The sequence below is a fragment of the Callithrix jacchus genome, chromosome 6 (assembly GCF_049354715.1).
Source record: "Callithrix jacchus isolate 240 chromosome 6, calJac240_pri, whole genome shotgun sequence".
Taxonomy (NCBI): Eukaryota; Metazoa; Chordata; class Mammalia; order Primates; family Cebidae; genus Callithrix; species Callithrix jacchus.
Genome location: NC_133507.1, coordinates 27,593,923 through 27,616,031, shown reverse-complemented (window position 1 = coordinate 27,616,031; position 22,109 = coordinate 27,593,923). Strand labels below are relative to the sequence as shown.

The window sequence follows — 22,109 nt, the reverse complement described above, 5'->3', positions numbered from 1 at the left end:
TCCACTGAGCTAGCACATGCTCTGTGTTCTCACTTGAATCCCTCTGTTTAATCCCCACTTTATTAGAGGAGACTGTTGTCGACCCCACTTACAGATGAGGAAACTGCATGTGTGAATGGTTTCCACAGCGGGATGTCAGCTAGACTCCTGTGTGCAGAAGGGCTTTTTGCTCCTAGAATTCTAAACCATGTATCAACTCTTAGCAGGAAAGAGATTTTTCCCCGTCCTCGTGGTCATGTGGCAGAGAAGAACTCACTTCTTTCCTGTAATGCCCTTCAAATCACTGGCTCTGAAATAAAAGTATAACATCTTCTAATGCAGTCTATTATCAGATGACTGCCACACATATTAGGAAGACGCATGCAGTCCACTCCAGAGAAAGAAAAGTACCCTGGTACGGCGCAGCATTAAACGGCATGTCTCTGGCTCCTGTGCTTTCTAATAAAGGAAGCAGTGACTCTGATCTTTGAAGACATCTGTTCTAAACCCACTGTGTGACTTACCTCTTTAAGAAACAAACAAATAAACATTTAATTTGCTTGTAAAGGCTGAATATCGTTTTTAGGTTTCTAATGTATTAAAAACTTATAGGTAAAAGGCATTCTAATCGTCTCAGCTTTCCAATCTCTTGAATCATTTCAGCTTTATGTCCAGCATTTGACAACCCAAACTGACTTACAAAATGCTCATGTTAATTCACACGGAGGAACTGTATATCTGTGCGTGTGTGTGCGCGTGCGTGTGTGTGTGTGTGTGTGTGTGTGTGTGTGAGACTGCTGGCATTCCCTTTGTGCTGACTCCAAATAAAGCCCTGAAAGCTTTGGATGTCTTCCCTGCCCCTTACCCTTTTCCCTTCTTTCCTGAGAATTCTTGAAGCCTTCAGAGCAGGGCCTGGCACACAGCAGGCACCAGGAGGTGTCAGCTACTGCTATGATGATGGTGATAGCTGGCATCACCACCAACACACCCTTTCCTCCCACCCATGTTGGGAAACCTGCATCCCCTCAGCCCGTAGTAGGAAGGAGCTTCCCAGGCCCTGCACACCCTGCATTTTATCCTAGAAGCAAGCAGAGTCCCTATCACCATGGCCCCTGGACCTCTCCACTTCTGCCACCTTGGCCTTCCCTGACTCCCTCCAATTTGCCTTTCTCCATCCCACGAGACCCTGCACTCTCTGTTCCCAGCCTGCACACCCTTCCTCCCTGTCTCCCAGGTAACTCCCGCTCATCCTTGAGACAGCTGCATCTGCATCATCTCCCCAGGAAACCTGCTTCCATGTCCCCGACTACTCCACTCCCCCCATAATGGACCTTCGTCACACCATGTCCTGCTCCTTCCCTGCGTGTCACAGGGAAGTTCACACTTCTCTGGTGATGATCTGCCCCTCTCTAGAGTATCTCCCCTGTGAGACTGAAATTCCAACAAGGCAGAGCCATGGAGCCCCAGAGCCGAGCACAGCTGATCTGAAACAGAATCGGCACTCAGTAACATTAGCTGCATGATTTTACAGAAAGGGGTTTGAAGTAACAGTATAAGAAGGAAGGGACTAGAAGAACAGCAACAGTGAAGGGAGAGAGAAAAAGGCCAGAAGCTCACACTGGCTCTCCTTCATCCAACCTCTAGGCCTCTCCACCCCTCAGCCTGCCTCCTTCCCCAGCCGAGAGATGCAGATCCATGCTGGGAGCTTCAGAGCCCATCTGGCTGCAGTGAGGGGATTCTGCTCTGAGCTCTAAGGATGCACCTGGTACATCTCCAGTGACAAAGTGACTCCAAATAATACCCAGGCCCTATGTCCAACCCTCCTCTCTCCGCTCCCTGCCCTGAAGGGAAGTCTCACCACATTCCAGCACCATCTGCTTGGGCACAGCGTGCCAGGCCCTGGCTGAGGGGCCCTGCTGGCAGCAAGAGTTCCTAGGCCACCATGGAACCAGCACCCACAGAAGGCAAGCAGGTGCCAGACACATGATCTGGGTCAGGGACATGGTGCCAGCTGCTGAGTCTCGTGGAGGATGAGGGGGGTGAGATGGAAGTGTCAGTGGGTGGCACAATGGTAGAACAGCCAGCTCTGGGTGAATCTGGCCTAAATTCAAAAGTTTCACATAGCAACAAAGGATGGTATCCTGCTGGCAAAGGTGTGCCCTGAATCCAGAGGGTCAAGTTAAGGAAGGATTCTAGGCATGGCAAGGTCGGGAGTCTGGCTTGAGAAAAGTGGCCTAATAGTGGGTCGTCATGTGCCCTCTAGGGACAGGCTCACAGGCCCTCTAGTACAAGGAGACACAGGGGACATCATACAGACAAAGAGAGGGCCCACCAACAATGAATGCAGGGGGTGGGAGGCCAGGGCACTGCCCACTGCAGCAAGACCCTTGGTGTTAGGACGAGGCTGCTGCCATCTGCTCTGCTTCAGGCTCGTGGGAGGCCACTCCCTGGGTGCAGCTGCTGCTGGGAACATTACTGGAAAGAGCAAGACTCATAACTGGGGAGATATGTGTGCGAATCCCAGCTCAACCCTTGCTGGTAACCTTTACTGTGTGACTTCGGGTCAGTCAATGAACTCCTCTGAGCCTCCACATTCATACAATGGGAATTGTAAATCAGCCTCAGAGGGTGGAGAGGAAGAGGTGTTTAGTCCAAGGGCCTACTATGTGTCCAGTGGTGAGGAAGGCTCTGGAGATATCACTGTAAGCAATACTGGGCATGACGCCTGCACTGGTGGGCGTACGGCCTAGTGACCAAGGTGGATGTTAAGCAACTCATCCCACAAATAAACGCTTCATCACAAACTGCAATCAACTGTAGGAATCAAAAGCACCAGAGGCTGGTGCTTTCAACAGGAGGCCTTGACCTAGTATAGGAAAAGGAGGTACCAGCAGTCTTCCTGGAGGAGGTGGCAAGTGAGCAGAGTTCTGATAGAGGGAGTGGGGCACCCACTCTGTCTGAGGGCAAAGGGGCCAGGAAGCATTCTGGGAGAGCAAGGGACCCGTGCAGCAGCAGCTTCTGGATGGACCTAGATGAGAGAAGGCCTACAGAATGCCAGCAAGGCAGAAAGCAGCAGTAGGGGTGGGGTCCCAAAGGGCACTGCCAACCTCACACGATGTTGTGAAGAGCATCCCAGGGCTGGCTTAGCAGCCACTAGAATGGAAGCACCCAGCATTACCCACAAAAGAGCATCCCAGCCAGAAGCCAGGCCCAGCAACTGACACACCCCTGGATGGTTTCTAGGTTATTTAGATGTTCCATTGAGAGCACAGAGCAGCCTTCATCTACTGCCTTAGCTCCAAAATCTTGATCCCCTCGCCCTCAAATCAGGACTTAGTCCCAGGAAGCCTTTCTTCTATTTCTCCCGGGAAGTCCAGCACACGATTCTCAGGAAAATGGTGTTTTGAGAAGCCTGTGTTCAAATGCCAAGATTCTCAGTTAACTGTGCAGTGAAGGGAGGCTCCTGGCCCACCTGCCCCCTCAAAAGAATAAGCATAGTATTCATATGTAGAAATCTCTTTGTCAAAAGACCAGCAGGGATCTTTTTTTTTTTTTTCATGGAATGCTTCACAAATTTGCATGTCATCCTGGCACAGGGGCCAGGCTCACCTCTATATCGGTCCAATTTTAGTATCTGTGCTGCCGAAGGAAGCAAGGGACTCTTATTATTTAATCCTTAGGTTCTTCCTCCAAGGCTCCTTTTTTTGAGCCACTGCCCATGAACTCCACAGCTACAGTTTCATAAAAAAAGGTGAATGCAATATAGCAGTTTCCCATCTCTCAACTAGTCTAAACCTCTGCGTCTTCGGTCTCACTCTGTCTGTGCCGCCTGTTTCACAGTGTATAATTAAGCCAGAAGAGCCTGGAAAAACCCCTTCTAATCAATAATTCAACATGTTGGTCTCCTGTGACATTTTTTTCATTACAATTCTCCAGGTCAGTCATTCATGAATTCTCCAGGATGGAGTTCCCTGCCGTGACACCAAAGTAGAATGTAGTTTTGGGGTAATTATGTGTTTTTTAATTATCCATCGTTTTCTTTTCCTAAACTGCCAGAAAGAATGGTTTATAAAGAAAGATGTTATGGTCTCATGAGTTGGGCATTTGCAAAGAAGGAGATTCAAATGAGGGTACAAATTAGAGTAACAGGAAACATTTTGGATATTTGCTGAGTCAAGAAAGACCCATTTAGAAAGAGGTGAAAATAGTTCAAGCACCTTTTAAAAACTGCTGACATGACATTTCAGCTTTATAATGAGCACTACTGAGGCATCAGTGGCCTTGCCCTCTTTCTCTTTTTATTTTTTAAGAAAGAATCTCATTCTGTCACCCAGGCTGCAGTGCAGTGGTGCGATCTCGATCTCGGCTCGCCACAACCTCTGCCTCCCAGGTTCAAGCGATTCTCCTGCCTCAGCCTCTAAAGTAGCTGGGACTACAAGCGTGCACCACCATACCCAGCTAATTTTTAAAATTTTTACTATAGACAGGTTTTCACAATGTTGGCCAGGCTGGTCTTGAACTCCTAACCTCAGGTGAACCACCTACCTCACTCTCCAAAGTGCTGGAATTACAGACATGAGCCACCGCGACTGGCCCTTGTTCTCTTTCTCATGCTCTGCCTCCTCCTCTCCCGAACTCCAACCCATCACTCTTTCTTCCCAGCTGCAGTGGACACAGCTAGTGGCTTGGCTAATACCCATTCTCTCCTTCGCTCCATATTCCATTCCAACAATAGGATTCTGATTTTGTTCGGCATGGCAACATGTCGAATTAAAAATGCCTCTCCAGTTCCACTGCAGCTAGACTAGGTGAACCCATCCAGCCAATGGGATGCAAACCGAAGTCTACTGTGTGAGAACTTAGGAAAACAAAACTGCCTCAGTTGGCACGGCCTGTGCCTTTGCCTTTAGTCTTCCTGCCTGGAATGGGAAAGCGAGGGCTGGAAGAAGAGCAGTCACTGTGCAACCGTGAAGATAAAACACACATTAAGTACGGCAAAGCAGAGAGCCAAAAGATACCTGGACAACTGGACTTTTGGTTGATCCTTCAAGCAACTGAACCAGTCCTGAACAGACTTCTTTAGGATTCTGTTGGTTACATGTGAAAAACCAACTCTTGTGTGATTACACCATAGTTAGATGAGTATTCTGTCACATGCAACCAAGGCAAAGCCCAAATGACATACATTTCTGTATATCAGGACACTCACAGATCCAACTAAATCATCCCAATTTGCATAAGCACCCCTCTTTTGGGCCCAACAATTTTGCTGGCTCCATTCCAGGAAAAGGCTTTAAGCAAGGCCTAATATGGAACCCCATGGAAAAGCTGTCCTCTACCCACTTAAAACAGGAAAGGGCAATGAGCGCTGCTGGCTCCACCAAACTGCAGACAGGAATGCAGGCAGTAACCTCAGTGGCTACAATGAAAACCTTCCATGATGGTTCAAGCTCACCTCACACTTGCTGAAAAAGCAGCAGTATTTGTCTTGGTGACCTTTGCATTCCAGCCAGTGCTTGGCACACTGTAGGTGCTCAATCAGCATTTGCTAACTGAATGAAAAGATGGAGACTGCTACATTCTCCTATTTCCGTCAGGAGCCTGCAGCTTCTAACCAAGGACAAAGTGGCTTCTCTCCCTGTTATTCTTAGATATCTACTAACAGAAGTTATGCTTCTCGTCCCAATGACCTTAGGCTCTGTGTCTAGCGGTCTCACACCCACAGAGAAGAATGCTTCCACCAGGGAACACACCAGTGGTTCCACTGACCTGGATGCTGAGTCTGCCACCCAGCCACTCTGAGCCCCTCCTGCCACTGAGTCATCAGGCAACAGGGGTCACTGCATGGTGGGAATGACTGATCCTGACTCTCACGGGTAAAATGCGTTGGTTCTACATAAAAGGAAAAGGAGCCGCATGTCTGGAATTCAGGAAGTCCTCTGGGGTGCCTTTTAATACTCCCACGTTCTATGATTAAAGTTAACAGAAAACTACAATACAACCCAATTCAGGCAGGACTGCTCATGGCCTCAGCCAGTGATCAGCTAACTACAGAGCCCACAGGCCAAATCCAGCCCCCCAGCTGCTTTTCTAAATAACGTTATTGTTGTAACACAGCTGAGACAGAGACTGAATGGCCATCGAAGCCTACATTTTAATATATGACCCTTTATAAAAAAAAGTTTGCTGATTCTTGGCCTAGACTTACAACCTGCCATTCTTGCTGAAGGCAAAGGAAATGTTAAATGAATAGAATAAAGGTGGTTGTAAATACCAGGTATGACCATGTGACCAGTTTCAGAAATAAGAATTATAATATTTGTATGTCTTTCTCATTTTGATATACATGATCATATATATGAACCACATATGTGTTTTCACCTCGGCCATCCCTTAATCTACACAGTGGGGTTAGTAGCAATTGCATGTATATCCCAGGATTTAAGTTACATGCATCAAAGGAGGAGTGTGCAATAGCTAAGAGCAGAGCAGATGTTACCCCAAGGCAAAATGGGGTTTTCTATCCTCTTCTGGGAAAGGGCGAGCACACGTTTGGCCATGTGTGCATTGGTTGTGTCACTCTGGGAAAGGGTGAGCACATGTTTGGCCATGTGTGCATTGGTTGTGTCACTCTGGGAAAGGGTGAGCACATGTTTGGCCATGTGTGCATTGGTTGTGTCACTCTGGGAAAGGGTGAGCACACGTTTGGCCATGTGTGCATTGGTTGTGTCACTCTGGGAAAGGGTAAGCACACGTTTGGCCATGTGTGCATTGGTTGTGTCACTCTGGAAAAGGGTGAGCACACACTTGGCCATGTGTGCATTGTTTGTGTCATGTTATGCAGAAGCATGACTTGGCTCTGTCTTTATTTGGACAGTAAGTACGGTTGAAGGTGACACACGTGGGTTTCAGGTTGATGGAAGTGGACCACAGTGACTTTCTAACATGACAACTTGGTTAAGATGAACTACGTTTCCCAGAACTCCCTCTCCGGTAGGTTTCCCATTAGGGCAGGGCCCAAGGGAGATCCTTATGGGAGATTTGGAAAGAAGAGAAGCAGCATGCTGCCACTGATCCAACTCACAGCCAGACCTGCAACTGCTCCATCTTACCCTGCATCTTGCTTCAGCTTCTCCAACTCCCAGGCGAGGAACATAGGACTGGCTGCAGGCCCTGGCTTTGTAGAACACCTATACCATCAAGGTCAGAGGCAAAATAAGCAACCCAGAGTCCAGCCCAATCCCTGGTCTCCAGCGTGCGCTTGGGAGTCTCCAGCATGCTCCTGCTCTCCTCTACTTCACATCTATCTTCTCTACCCAACCACCTGGTATGTGGACTTCAAGTTCTAGCACGAGATGCAAAAGCCAAATTCCTCTAACAAACCCTGTAACAAAACCTGATACATATTAACACATGTAGGACCTCCCCGTGGTTCTGTTTCTCTGATTGAACCCTGACTGACGCAGCAAGTACCCACTAAATGCAAGGTACACTTGAAGTGGTGGTGAAGAAGAATAGACATAAACCATAAGTTCACATTATGATGGAAGGAAAATGGGCTCCAACTGCTCAAACAAAAGAGAACAAAAGGATAAAGGCTACAATACAGACATAAACAATGTGCTCCAGAGGCATGGAAGAAGCAAATGCTTTGGAGATAGCCAGGCCTGAATTATAATCCTGGCACCACCCACCACCAGCTGCGTGACCTTGGTAAACGTCACCCAGGAGTTGTCTGCTCCTTCTGCTTTCCTCTCCCTGAAAGGGAACTTCTGGGAAACAGAGATTGTTTTTGACGGAGGGGAACATATCAGGAAAGGTTTTATATTAAAGGCTGTCACATCTCAACTGTGCCTTGCAGAAACGTGGTTCAGCACAGTGCGTTTCCATCTTGTGCAGAAGGAGTTAATACGTTTTGGTGGCATAGTATGGGAAAAGGTCATCCTACAAATATTCAAAAGCAATTTCATGAAACAGTGGGCTCTCATCCATCTGCTGTAACAAACTGGCTAGGCGCTGTGGAGCCTTAAGCACTATACATTCAGCGAAATTATGACTCCCACTGGGGGTATATCATATTTTTTTCAAGGCTGAAATGAAAAGATATACAGTGTACTGTATACATAGGCCTATTACGCCGGGGAAAATACCAGAGCCAGTTTTGCTGTTTATGGAAGATCAATGATAAATCATCCTGTATAATCTGCAACTGGCTGTTTCATTTGTTCTTTAATGTTCCACTGATCTTTTGGAAATGAAGGAACTTCACATAAAACAAGCAGTTTGATGAACTTTAATCTTACCCATAATTGGATAATAAAATTGGGTACGTGTGGTAATTAAAAGGATTGTGATAAAAGAGTCGATCTGCAGTTTCACATTGAGTCTCTTCCATAAACCAGGGAGTTCAGTTCAGGGCATGCTAGGAATCAAAAAGCAGCCCTGTGGGCTAGAAAGCGACATTGTGTTGTTGTTGTTGTGTTGTGTTGTGTTGTATTGTGTTGTAGTGGTGGTGTTGTGGCAGTGGTGGTGGTGGTGTGTTGTGGTATGTTATGTTGTGGTGTTGTGGTGTTGTTTTGTTGTTGTTGTTAGAGGGAAAGGTATTTATGGAGAAGACAGACCATGTCAGTGAGGACTAATATTATCACCAGGGGAGCTTTGAGATAAGGACATCAGTTTTAAAGATTAGGCTTTGACCTCCTAGAGAGCACGAAGTAAACAGCTCGATTTTTACTTAAGTGAGTTCATTTTTCCAGGCTATCTCTAGATTGGTCCATCTATTACACATTCTCCATTGCTGCCTGTTTTATATAAATGCAGACTTGCAATTTGCACATAAGCCTGCATGTGCCAAATCCTTGTTTCTGGGCTCTCCAGTAATGCCTGTCATGCCCGCTCATAGCCTTGAAAACGTCTCTCCTTTGTCCAGCTAAGTCCTGCTGGGTTGGCTCCCACTCTTTTCTTGAGGCCTCCAAGTCCTGTTATCTGACTCCCAGGACCCCTAACTGAACCTCCTGCAAAGCTACCACTCCTGGAGCATCCCCTCAACCTGGAGCAGTTCTCTCAATCACTGCTTTCTGGCTTTTCCAACACTTCTCTTAGGCCTGTTCGGCTCCTGGTCTTGCTCTGCTCCCAATCTCCCCATCCTCAACTGCTAACTGACCCCAGACCCAACCTTGTGGATCATCTGCCCTCCAGACCAGCTGTAATTCAGCCACTGCACCAGGTCATTAGCCAGGCTACTCTAGTTCCTTCAAATGCTTGCCTGCCAACGACCCTGAAGAAGCTTTTCTTTGTATCACTGTACCTGAAAATAAGGTGAGTTTCTCAATTATCAAGTGATGGTAAAATAGCCAACAGCCCACAAAGTGCTGATCTACAAGGCACAGATGTGGGACTGAATTAAAACAATGGTTAGCAAAGGGACTGGTAAAGCACTGAACAGACATGAATGCTACTACACGGGGCCAGCTCTGCTTTACAGATGAGGAAACTGCCTGTCAAAAGAGCCAAGGTGACCCGTCCAAAGCCTCACAGAGAACAAGAGGCAGGACTAGAATGAAGGCCAGTCTTTCCACATGCAGGGGAGCAGTATTTTTGTTTTCTTCTTCTCTTTTTTAATCACATTTCGTAGATTTTTGAGTATGATAAAACACACCAGACAGACGTGGTAACATTTTGTGTCCATTGAGTTTTTTCCTATGCTGGTTCCTCCTCACCAAAATGAAATTCTTGTGATATACTGCTTTTATTTTTTTTTTAATCTGAGCTTGAACATTCCTCCTCTTTAAATATTTCTGTGTGATGTTTTTAATGACAACAGAGGGTACAACCGCCATGAATGTAGCAACCCCTTATTGTATGGTTGTATTTCACTGGGGAGCAGCAGTCATCACTATTATAATAAAACAGCCTCACACTGAATATACTTGCATATAACTCTTTGCAAATCATATTCATTATTTCACTAGGATGAATTCCTGAAAGTAGAATAACAGGGTCAAAAGTTATGGAAAATCATAAGATTTTTGTTCTATTTTACCAATTTTCTCTCCAGAATGACTGAACATTCACTCTCCGAGCAGTACACGTGTCCATTTCCCTGCATCGTAGCCAACACTTGTTCTGGTTATTTTTTACTACTCACATGGTTTGAACTTGCATTTCTTTGATGAAACGTGAAATTAAATAGTTCTTCTATTTGTGGCTGTGTCTCCTCTTGTGTGAAGTATCTGTTTATGTCCTTGGCCCCTTTACCACTGGGCACACGTGATTGTTTTCTTACTGATTTGAGTAGCAAATCAGTAAGAAAACAATTTACTGGGCAGCCATGGACTAGAGCAATCACAGACCTCCAAAGTGGGAAGCGTTCTTATGTGAGCCAGAGAGAACCATGGGAACTGGCCTTGCTAGATGGCCCAGAGAAAAGGAATTGGACCATTTTGCCCTCCTGCATAAGCTCCACGTGGGCAGCAGGTCCTGGTGAAGGCTGAAGCGGTCGAGGGAGGGTCCACGAGAGGACACTATAGCCTCGTTATGATTCTGGAATGCGGGGAAGAAGATTGGGGTGGGGGTGGGGGCGGTGAGAAGAGAAGGCAAGGACAAGAGAAGAAATGGAGGTGGGCAAGAGACGAAGGGGAGGGAGTTGGTGCGGACAGTAAGGAATCCGCTGTAGAGGAGCCAGCAGGGTGAGAAAGGATTCCAGAGATGAGGTTCAGAACTGCACTAGAGTCCTACTTCTGTTAGCTGGAAAAGACCCTAATTCAGAGATACACTCAAGCAGGCAAAGGAAACTTACATTAGTGAAGAGAAGAAGGGAGGGGGCAAGTGACTCCTACAATTCCTGAGCCAGTACCCTGGGCTTATGCCTGATCCCCAGAATCCAAGTCCCTTTCCACATCTCTCTGCCTTCTGCACAAAAGCCATTGCAAATTAATGTACCTCTAAGAGGCAAATAACTTCCTCTTAGATTGAACTGCTAGCAAAAGACCAGTCATTTTTCATCCCTGATTAAAATGTCCATGGAAAAAATTAGAAATAATTCAGCAAAGAAAGCTACTTCTTATGGAGTTACAGAATGCAAAATAGTCAAAGGTGGTGGTAGAGGCTGCATGCTGCCCCTCTGCATATCAGAATAACCACACTCTTTCCTGCAAATACATATACAGGGTTCATTGGGTGGGTGGGGACACTAGGGTCACCAGAATATGCTCAGGCAACCACAGCAAGACGGACTCTGAAGAGCCACTTACTGAGTGCGTCTCAAGTGTGCCTTTGTTAGAAACACTTGCTAGCATGACAAATCAGTCTTCTTTTTCTGGAAATTCTGGTTCAGTTGTCTAGGATAGGACCAGAAAATCAACATTTTGAAACAACAGCCCAAGGTGGTTCTTATGCTGTGGCAAGAAGTTGATTTTGTCCAGTGCATCTTATACTCAAATCACCTGAGGAGATTAAAAACCATTATCAGGGAGTTCCACTTCTGCCTTTGATCGGCTAACATATTCAGATCAACTCTACTACCAAGAACAAATAGAAACATGCTGTTGGAACACATCAGAGAACTATCAAATGTGGTGAGGTCTTAAGGTACCAAGATCTCAGAAAGAAAGCACAGAACTGAACCTAATATTTGGCACAGCTTTTTCCCTCAAAGCATTTGTTGATTCTTAAGAAAAACTTAAAAGCTGAGAAGTTGTGCTTTGTAGAAACTGATCAGTGAAGAAACCAAGAGGAGAAATGAAGTAGAAACTGGCACCCAGGAGGCTAAAAACTAAGCAGAGCTTTGCTGCCCTACCATCCCAGGGGAACAAAAATAGACCAGCCACCACCAAGAGGGAGTGGCCCTGGTATGCACGCAAGCTTTCAGAAGGAACCCTTGAAGCCTGGGAATAAGGACTCACCCAAAATAAGCCAGTATTCACAAAGATTAAAGCTCTGGCTTCAAATCTGCTCCTTCCCAGACTGGATTTTAACAATCTGCCCCATCCTAACTTCCAAAAGCAAAAGTAAATGCTCTAAGGGGGAACAGCATCATCCAGAGGCTCAAATTTGCTCTTCAGTTTTTCATACACAATGTCCAACATTCAATAAAAAGTTACAAAAACTAAAAAAACCTTTTAAAATAAGTGAATTATAAAGAATATTGGGAGACATGAAAGGCCTGAAACCAAGAGAAAAAACAGACATAGAAAGAAAAAGATCTAAGGAGACGGATGTTGAAATGATCACTCAAAGACTTTCAAAATAACTGATTAATATGTCCAAGAAAATTCATTTTAGCAAAGAATTAAAATCAATTTTTAAAAAATCAAATGAAAATTTGAAAACTGAAAATTATAATAATTAAAACTAAGAACTGAATAGATGGGTTTAATAGCAAACTAGGCACAGCTGATGAAAAGATTAGTGAATTTAGAGATGGATCAATAGAGAATATCCACACTGAAAGAATGAGAGGAAAAAAATGAATGGAAAATACAGGTGGTAGCACAAGAGTGTGTATGGGACATAATGAGACATGGTCCAACATACATGTAATTGGAGTCCTGGAGAGGAAAACAACAAATGGGTCAGAAACAATTTTTACGGAGATGATGACTTAGAATTTTCCAATACTGACAAAAGATATCAAATCAGATTCAAGAAGTGTTATGAACCCTAGAGGAGTTCAAAGAAAACCACATTTAGGCACATGTAGAAAAACTGCTAAAAAACAAAAACAAACAGGAAAATCTTAAAAACAACCAAAGTTATAAAGTAAATCAATTTTTAACTTATTAATTCCTTATTTACTTTCATTATGCATTAATGGCCAATTATATCAGAATCTCTGAGAGTTAGGATAGGGCATGGGGCAAGGGGAGAGGGCTTTTTACAAATATACATTCTAAAGCGCTATTAAAGATTGTGATTGAGAAAACTTGGGGCCAGGCCCATGAATCGACATTTTCAAGAATCAACAATGGAGTTGATTCTGATGCAGAAGTTCACAAACTACAATTCCTCAAACCTAGCTCGGTGGCTCACGCCTGTAATCCCAGCACTTTGGGAGGCCGAGGCGGGTGAATCACGAGGTCAAGAGATCGAGACCATCCTGGTCAACTGAGATGGTGAAACCCCGTCTCTACTAAAAATACAAAAAATCAGCAGGGCATGGTGGTGCATGCCTGTAATCCCAGCTACTCAGGAGGCTGAGGCAGGAGAATTGCCTGAACCCAGGAGGCGGAGGTTGCAGTGAGCCGAGATCGCGCCATTGCACTCCAGCCTGGGTAACGAGCGAAACTCTGTCTCAAAATAAAAATAAAAATAACTAAGGAAACAGAGGTCCAGCCAGGTAAGACCAAGGTCAGCTCAAGGTTATGCCGTGAGTCAATGGCAAGGCCTCAGATGGCACATTGTACAGCCACAGGGCAATCCCAAGAAGCAGCTCTTCTAACCTGGTACCTACAGGCATCCTAGTCCACAGCAGGGAAAGCAGGTGCCCCAGGTGCCTGTAAGGACTGGTAGCCACAAGAAAGAGGTCAGGAAGGGACTGAAAATACTTGTTCACCTCTACAGGACAGATAATTTGTTGAGGCACTTTTACAAATTTCTTGATTTCAAAAGTGGGCTAAACTCTATACCATTTATTACTATACTATATTAAATGCTTGATCCATTATCTCTTTTAAACTTTACCACAAACCCATGAGGTAGATATTATCATTCCTCATTACATAGAGGCACAGAGAAGTTAAGTGACTTATACAAGACCACACAGATAAGGGGGGAAGTCAGGAAATGAACCTATTTAGAGTATATATTACTTCTACGTTCTACTGCCAAAACCTGACTCCCCTATCCCCCACCCACTCACCAATTCTCACACACTTGTCCTGAAGGCCAAAGGGTGGCTTCTTTAACATCTCCCCCTCTAGACTGATTCTGGTGAGGCGATAGCCCAATGGAGCAAAAGGACCACAGGACCAGAACTGGAAACCCTGGGTAATCACCGCAGCACCGCCACTTCACTCTGTGGATTTACCGAAGTTCCTTCCCTCCAGTGGTGGTCAATTTCTTTATTTGGAAAAGAGGGGTACTAATACCTGTGCCAGGATTGTGGTGAGATGAAATACCTTTGAAAGCCTGTCACTACTCCAAATGCGAGCTCCAGAGTGTAGCTAACATGGGAGGGTAAGTGTGGGTTCTACTGTTCTTGGAAAGACTGTGGCACCCTGTCCCCTGGTGGCTGGCTGCGCTGTGGACAGCTCCCAAGAAGCTGCGAGGCTCAGTCTGCAGGGTGACGCTGTACTGCTGGCCCGCAGCGTGCCGCAGTGTTCATTTCCGCCAGAGCCTATGTCTTCCCAAGATGAGCTCATCCTCTGTCCACTATGTGCACGGCCGACAATTCCCATGTTATTAAATGGCTCGCCTGGCTGCACTTGTTTTATAAAATAGGATGAGCAGCCATGCAGTTATCTATAGATTTTTCAATAAACTTAGAAATCTGATCATCTCAGTCTCTGAAATTTCCCTTCTGGTGGCTGATGTTGATGAGATTTTTTTTTCTCCGCTTTTATCTAAGCTTTAATAAAAGGCTGATAGATTAAATGGCATGAAAAAAATGCTTTTAGAAGTGATAATAACACAGACAGGACTAATTCTGGGCAAAACTGTCAAGAGAATAAAATGAGGTATGGAACCCTCTCCTCTCCTTTAGTCACCTTTCCTCTCCCTGGGGGTGGGAGGCTGTGACCCGCCTTCACACCCCTGTTGCAGCTGCCCTGAGCCCAGCATCCTCAGATGATTTTCTATGATATTCGGAAATCCTTTATAACCCTTCAGCCCCTTGCAGAAAACTCCTACTGTGCTGCCTTCTACTAGATAACATGTTGGGGATCTAATAGTCACATGACAAAGATTTTTCCTCTGCAAACAGGCCTATCTCCCTGTGGTTCAAGGGGAGGGGTTAGGGAGGAAGAGGGGAAGGCAGAGAAGAAGGTTGGGGGTGAGCAATAAGAAGAGAGGAGGAAGAGACAGAAGGATAAAGGGAGAGAGGAAGAGGTAGATGGGTACAGAGGGGAAGAAGGGGGATGTATAGTGGTTGGAACATCTGCAGAGACTGAAAAGCAAGAAATGTAACAACTTGGTGAATGACACAATGGCTTGTAGTGAAACAGAGAAAAGCCAGGTTTGGGGCAAACATCAGAGTCCAGCAGAATAGACTGGCCAGCTGGGGACAGGCTGAGTCTTAGGGCTTCATAAACAGAGAAAACTAAGCCTAAAAGGCATTGCCTAAGCTAATAGAGACCCCAGTGAGCCCCGCCCTTGGTTGGAAGGAGCTGATTACCGCAGACCTGACCTGAAAGGCTGAGCTAAAGCAGCTGCTCTTGCTCTGGCCCAGGACATCCTGGTGGGAGCCAAGGTGAGGCCCCTGTGGCAGCCTCTTTGGCCATGTGAGACAGCCTGGTCTAGCAAGCAGGCATAGGTCCTGCAGGGTAGACCAAGGCTAAGCACCACAGGAAAGGAGGCCTATTCCCAGCCTTCCCGGTACGGGCCCAGTGACTGCCCTTCAAATCTGTCACATTCCCATAGAAGCATTTGTGGACTCAGGTACATGGGGTAACTCAAGCAACCAGGCCCACGGTGAGCTGGTGGCTTCGGGACCCAGAAGTGCTCCCTGTGAGCACTGGAGAAGACAGCCAGGAGTCCTCCCCTTCCCCCACATTCCAAATGAGAAGCAGGTACATGGCACTGAAAAGAACATGGGATGGGCTTTCAGATCAGAGGACACTTGGTTCAAATCCCAAGCCAGCATTTCCTTGAAAGATGGCCTTGGCCTGTTTCCTCTTCTATAAAATGGGGACAGTGATACTTCATGGTATTTTGAGAACTAGATATGCTAATACATGTAAATATATGCAAAGTAGCTGTTCCACACTTCCACTTCCCTGGTTCCATGTGCATACATGGAAAGACTTTGGCCAGAGTAACCACCTGGCCTTTCACTCCTCCTCCCCTCATTCCTCCTCACCCTGGCTGGTAAGTTTTACAGAAGCAGCTGAGCATGTCGGATTCAGTGCCATCTGGTCTCTTTCTTTTGGATCTGACTCCCCACAGGAAGAGTGCTCCGTGCCATGTGCTGGGCTCCTGTCCTGGTGAGAAAGTCTACAGGTGTCTGGCCAGTTCTGCTCATGACTGGCTGGAGAATGGATGTGTCTGATGCAGGAGTCTAGTACTAGGAAGCTGTATATCCAGGTTGTTTCCACCAATCCATTATCAATAAAGCTCATCTTCTGACCAAGCCCCATCCAACCCCTGTGTCTGTCTGTCAGGTGGTTCTGAACTCAGGGAGGAAGAATGATATTTGGTGGCTTACTGGTACATAGGAAGTACTCATTAGTACCCCAGGTAGTTCTGATCACAGGGCCCTGATTCCCAACTCAAACGAGGCCAATCAGAGGCTCCCTTCCAGGGATTTAAACATTGAGCAGAGATACCCTGGTGGTACCCTAAGAGGTATAAAAGTTTCTACCACCGAGATCTCTGGGGCTCCCCTGCTTTGTGTCCTTCCTGCTGCCTATATTTAGTTTGATTTTGCAAACTCCCCAGTATAATTCTGTTGTAGTTCAAGTTCCCCAGGAAACAGATGGAGCTGGAGATTTGTGTGCAGAAAGATTACTGGAAAGCGCTTTCAGGAATAACACCTGTGAGGAAGGGACAGAAGCAGGACTGAGCAGAGACTGGGCTTCTGATCCACTGGCTTCTGAAATGAAACTGTGCACTGCACATAGGCCTCAGCCAGTTCCTGGGGAGCAGGAGCTAGGCTGGCCCTTCAGAACTGTCCTGCCTTGAAGTAACGGAGGCTTTGCACCTCCAAAATGATCAGATATTGGATGTAGGCAGCCACCAAGAAGGGACCGTAACCTTGGGCAGGTGACCGCGTTTAGCCAAGAACGATTGCAGGGGAGGCCTCAGTTCAGAGGTGCCTGCAGCCAGCATGCCAGCAGCTGGAGGAGAGCATACCTCTCTCCTAATGAGGAATCGGGAGGCATGCCACAGCATCTACTACTCCTTCCAACAGCTCTCTTTTCTCTTACTCTAGTCTTTGCTTGAAGAAAGAACCATAACTGATGTATATAAAGTAATCTCAGACTATAGACTCCAGTTTACCTCCTGCTCTTAGAGACCCCCTTCAACATCTAAATCAAGGTTTATCTGTCCACTTCACATTACCTCCCCTGCTTCAAAAACCAGAACAAGAACAAGAACTCACATCAACAGGAACGCTGTGCAAGCTGTTAAGCAGTGTGGGGTTCTGCGTGGCAATCAGTCTATGACTGTCAGCTTTCCATTTCCAGTAACGATGTGCAGAAGGATATTAGATGGGACTTCTTTTCTCTAGAGTTTTCCGCAAAGCAAGGGCGATAAAGGACAAGTATCCCCATATTCTAAAGAGAGCTAATGAATATGTTGTTTTAGACTGGGTCCCAAACAAAGCAGTGCCTGGGACAAGGAATTTCACACAGAAAGTATATTTTAGGAAATGATCCCCAAAAAACAGGAGTAGGGACTGGGAAGAGGGAAAAAGAGGGAAGGTCAATTCAAGGGTGAATTATCTACCTGGTTGCCACCATGGGCACAGAATTTTGCTACTACTAGCCTGGCAATCCTCTCAGGCACGATGGAGAATACACCCTCAGAATTGTCTGCCCCAGGTTGGAAAAGAAGATAATTGATCCACTGGCTTCTGATCTGCACTGGTCAAGCACTATTCCTTGAGGTGTTAACTACCACACACTTCCAGGTTTGCACATGCACCGGAATGACTGAGAAGGTCCTTGCAAGGGTCTCACTCACGTGTGGCATTCCAGGTTTGAAAGTCATGCAGGTGAGAAGTGCTGTCTGGCTTCACCTGTATGCAGCCAGTTTGCTGTACCCAATGGCTGGAGGGAAAATGTGGTTTGAAAGGATGTAGGTGCCAGACAAGGGGCGTCCAACACACATCCATGCAGGATTCACCAACAGGGAGCCAGAATGGCTCCTCAGTCACCTTTGCCATCCTTCCCCAGGCTGTATTAGAAAAGGTAAGAGATCAAGCAGACTCTCTGAAGGAAGAGGACTTGTAAGTGTAAGAGTGCTCTGACATTTTCCCTCCCCTCCCCACGATTCCCTGCCACCATTCCAAGCCAAGTAAAGTCTGCTTCAGAGCATAGAATTGTTTGCCAAAAGAGGAATTTCCCTCCTGGCAGAATCAGGCACCCTGGTGCTACTACAGGCCTGGGAGGATGGCAGCCACAGTTCCTGGGAGAATGTGACATGCGACTTCCAGCACTTGGGGAAGGAGCAGAACTCTGAAAGTGGCAGACTGTCTGGAACAGCCCTCAAGAGTAGCATGGGTGTGGGTGACACTTGCAGTCTGGTGGCGCAAGCATGCAGCCAATCACCTATTTAGCCAAGTGGTCACCTCAAATGGAACTATTAATAGACTGAAGTCATCCTTAAAGGGTTTGGTCAAGACGGCTGCCCCCTGGGCTAGGGAACTTCGGGGTGTGCTTCAGTAGGGCAGGATCTGAGCAGAGGCTGTAAGAAGCAAGCTAGAGAATGGTGCCAGCAGAGGTTCTCCACAAAGGAACTCTAAGAAAATCAGCTGGGCATTCAGCACGTGAAACGTACTGTGGCCAGGTTATGCCATCACTGATTCAAGCCAGCGTTGCCTTTCTCCTTGACTGTCAGAACCTTCAAAGCCAGAAGAAAGGGTGTGGAGCAAAGAAAATGAAATTCTACACCACAACTACATCTGAGCTGGGAGAGGAGGGGGACACAGAAGAAAGAAACGGGCAGAAAGCAGGATACAAAAATGAAGTTTTAAGATTGGGCTGAACTTTTCAATACCTGAAAATGGAACTTCTTTTTATATCTGAAATGTGATTAAAAAATGAAAAGATCTTCTCAAAATATGTTCCTGGGCAGGAAAGGCAGATCCAACAGATCTGAAGAAGAATTTGATTGTATTTTCCAGGATTGGGAGTCGCTCTTGAAGCCAGACGCAGGCTCTGGTCCTCACCAGATGTTAGCACCTGGAGGACCAGAAGGCATATGAGACCAGAGAACAAACCTGGGACAGCTGCATACCTGCAGAATGCCACTGGCTTGAGGACTATAGTTCCTCCACTCTACGTAGCTTTTTTTTTTTTTTTTTTTTTTTTTGAGTGAGATGGGGTCTCGTTCTGATGCCCAGGCTGGAGGGCAGTGAAACAATCTCGGTTCACTACAGCCTCAACCTTTTGGGCTCAAGCGATCCTCCCACCTCAGCATCCTGAGTAGCTGGGTCTACAGGCACATGCCACCATGGCCAATTAATTTTTTTAATCTGTAGGGATGGGATCTCACTATATTGCCCAGGATGCCTATGCAGCTTTGGTATCAGAAGTCAGCTCTGCCAGGAAAAACCTGCCGCACCTGTAAAAACTGGATATGATTCTCATGGCTGGCAAAAGAGTATTCCAATTGAAGCTGAGCTGCCCCCATGTCTGTCTGTGATATTCGCCTATTCTCACATTAAATTTACCTCTGGACAGCAGACTTTGGATTCCTTATAGAAGTATTCCTCTAATTTTAACATGCAGAAGGCACTGGGGTGTTTATGTAAAATGCAAATTTCCAACCCCTGCCCCAGAGAGTTTGATTTAATAGGTAGTCTGCAGAAAACAGTTTGAAAAATAGTGCTCTATAAAACAGTGCTATCCAATAGAACCTTCTGCTATGATAGAAACAAAGCACTATTCAGTACAGTAGGCACTAGCCAAATGAGCCTACGTAGCCGTTAAGATGGTTGCCACATCTCTACTGCTTACCAAGGAAGCTTTACATCCTATTTAATTTTAATCAATTTCAGTTTAAATTGCCCCATGTGACTTGGGCTTCCACACAGAATAGTGCAGCCTAGAATCTTATTACTCAAAGTGGGCAGCAAACCACAAGCATCAACAGCAGCACCCAGGATTTGTCAGAAATGCAGAATTTCAGGCCCCACCCTAGACCACTCTAGACCTATTGAATCAGCATCTGCGTTTTACCAAGATCCCCAGGTGATCCACATGTCAATAAAGGTTAATACTCTCTAGAATATTCTGGTGGTTCACTGAGTCTTTCTATTCCTGAACCATCCACTATCTATTAACACACTTTTCCTGTTATAGACTAATTCTCATATTAAATTGTATAAATCTAGTTTTCACCCAGCATTGTTGGTACCTAGCATTATTAGTCTGGAGGGCATAAAGAGAGAGACAGAGATAGAGACAGAGAGAGAGAAGGTGCACACACATGTAGGTGCAGAGGGGTCAGATGGATATGGAGAGAGAGAGAGAGAGAGAGAGAAGGCAAGGTTGTAGGAAAGGGCCCTATCTGCAAGCTAAGGGTTTGGACTTTATTCCTTGGGTAATAGAGAACCATCAAAAGCTGTTAAGCAGGTAAGTGGCTTGAGCAGAGTTATATTTTAGGAAAATAGTCATGGAAGTACAGTGGATGGCCTGGAGGAGATGGCCACACAGATGACGAATCTCTACCATCCACTGGTTCTTATATTAAGCATATCTACGGGGAGTAGGACTTGCTATCTTATCTTACCCTAGATTTGAGGAACAGCAAGTACTTAGGACTTAGAGCAATGTCTCCCTTCTACATGCTCAACATCCACAGTATGCCAACCCAGATCCTCAGAAGAATACAGTATTCTTTACCTCTAAGCTTGGGAGGAAATAGAAAATACTTTTTGCCTTTCAGTCCCATAGAGATTATTTCTGTGATAAACCAAATGTTTGCCATTTACGGTAGTCAACTCTGGGATCTGACTCGCCATTGAAACAACAATTTGCATCGAAAGTGTACTTTTTAAACACACTGTTTTAAGACTAAAAGGATAAATAAGACATTCACAAACATATAATAATCAAAGCAATAAAATACAGATTTTCCTTCAGATGTATTTTTCATTGGCAGTGATGTGGTCTGTTGTCATAATAAGCCTCAATATTTTTTTTTTTTATAAAATAGTCAGTTAACATCAAATGGCAGTAACCCTAAATTTAAATCGACTAAATCCCCCAATCAAAAGATACAGCCAAAACCTAGCGGTATATCCAAAGTACACAAAGACTCAAAACAAAGGGCTGGAGAAAAATTTACCAACCAAATGGAGAGCAAAAATAAATAAATAAACAAAAAGCAGGAGTTGCAATTCTCACATTTGATAAAATAGATTTCAAAGCAACAAAGATACTTTGTTGTGGTAAAACACAACTTTGTTGTGGTAAAAGGATCAATGCAACAATAAGAGATCTTAATACCCAGATACATAAGACCCATAACGAGATTTAGACTCAACGAGACAGAAAATTAATAAGGATATCCAGGACTTCAACTCAGATCCGGAACAAGAAAACTAAATAAATATTTATAGAGTTCTCCATTTTAAATACACAAAATATTGATCGGTCATTATTAATACCCATTTTTAGAATGAAGCAATATTCCTGTTCTCTCTCCCTCTTTTGCTTCCTCTTTCTTCCTCTCCTTCTCTCCTTTTTTTACTTTTCAACATCCTAGTTCCTCACCTCTACTCAATACATTTCTCTGAACACTTGAAAAAAAAAATCCTCAATATTAAAATGAAAAACCATTGCAACTGGTGGTGGGAAGAGGGAGAAAATGGAAAGTGGAGAGTGGAGGACTGGAAGAGTAGGCGACTTAAAAAGTATTTCTAATTCTTTTTTTTTTTTTTTGAGACGGAGTTTTGCTCTTGTTACCCAGGCTGGAGTGCAATGGCGCAATCTCGACTCACCACAACCTCCGCCTCCTGGGTTCAGGCAATTCTCCTGCCTCAGCCTCCTGAGTAGCTGGGATTAGAGGCACGCGCCACCATGCCCAGCTAATTTTTTGCATTTTTAGTAGAGACAGGGTTTCACCATGTTGACCAGGATGGTCTCGATCTCTTGACCTCGTGATCCACCCGCCTCGGCCTCCCAAAGTGCTGGGATTACAGGCGTGAGACACCGCGCCCGGCCGAGTATTTCTAATTTTTAATCTAGTCTTGGAAATCCTTTGATTTACTCACACACAGATCCTGGCAGCCAGGGGAAGTCTGA

General features: G+C 45.5%; 1 non-coding gene across 1 annotated transcript; it reads right to left on the bottom strand.

Annotated features, from left to right (window-relative positions):
* Nucleotides 1–3,530: 3,530 nt before the first annotated feature.
* Nucleotides 3,531–3,634, bottom strand: LOC118154961 (U6 spliceosomal RNA). The gene has a single exon (XR_004745206.1). It is a non-coding gene; the product is annotated as a U6 spliceosomal RNA (small nuclear RNA).
* Nucleotides 3,635–22,109: the final 18,475 nt, after the last annotated feature.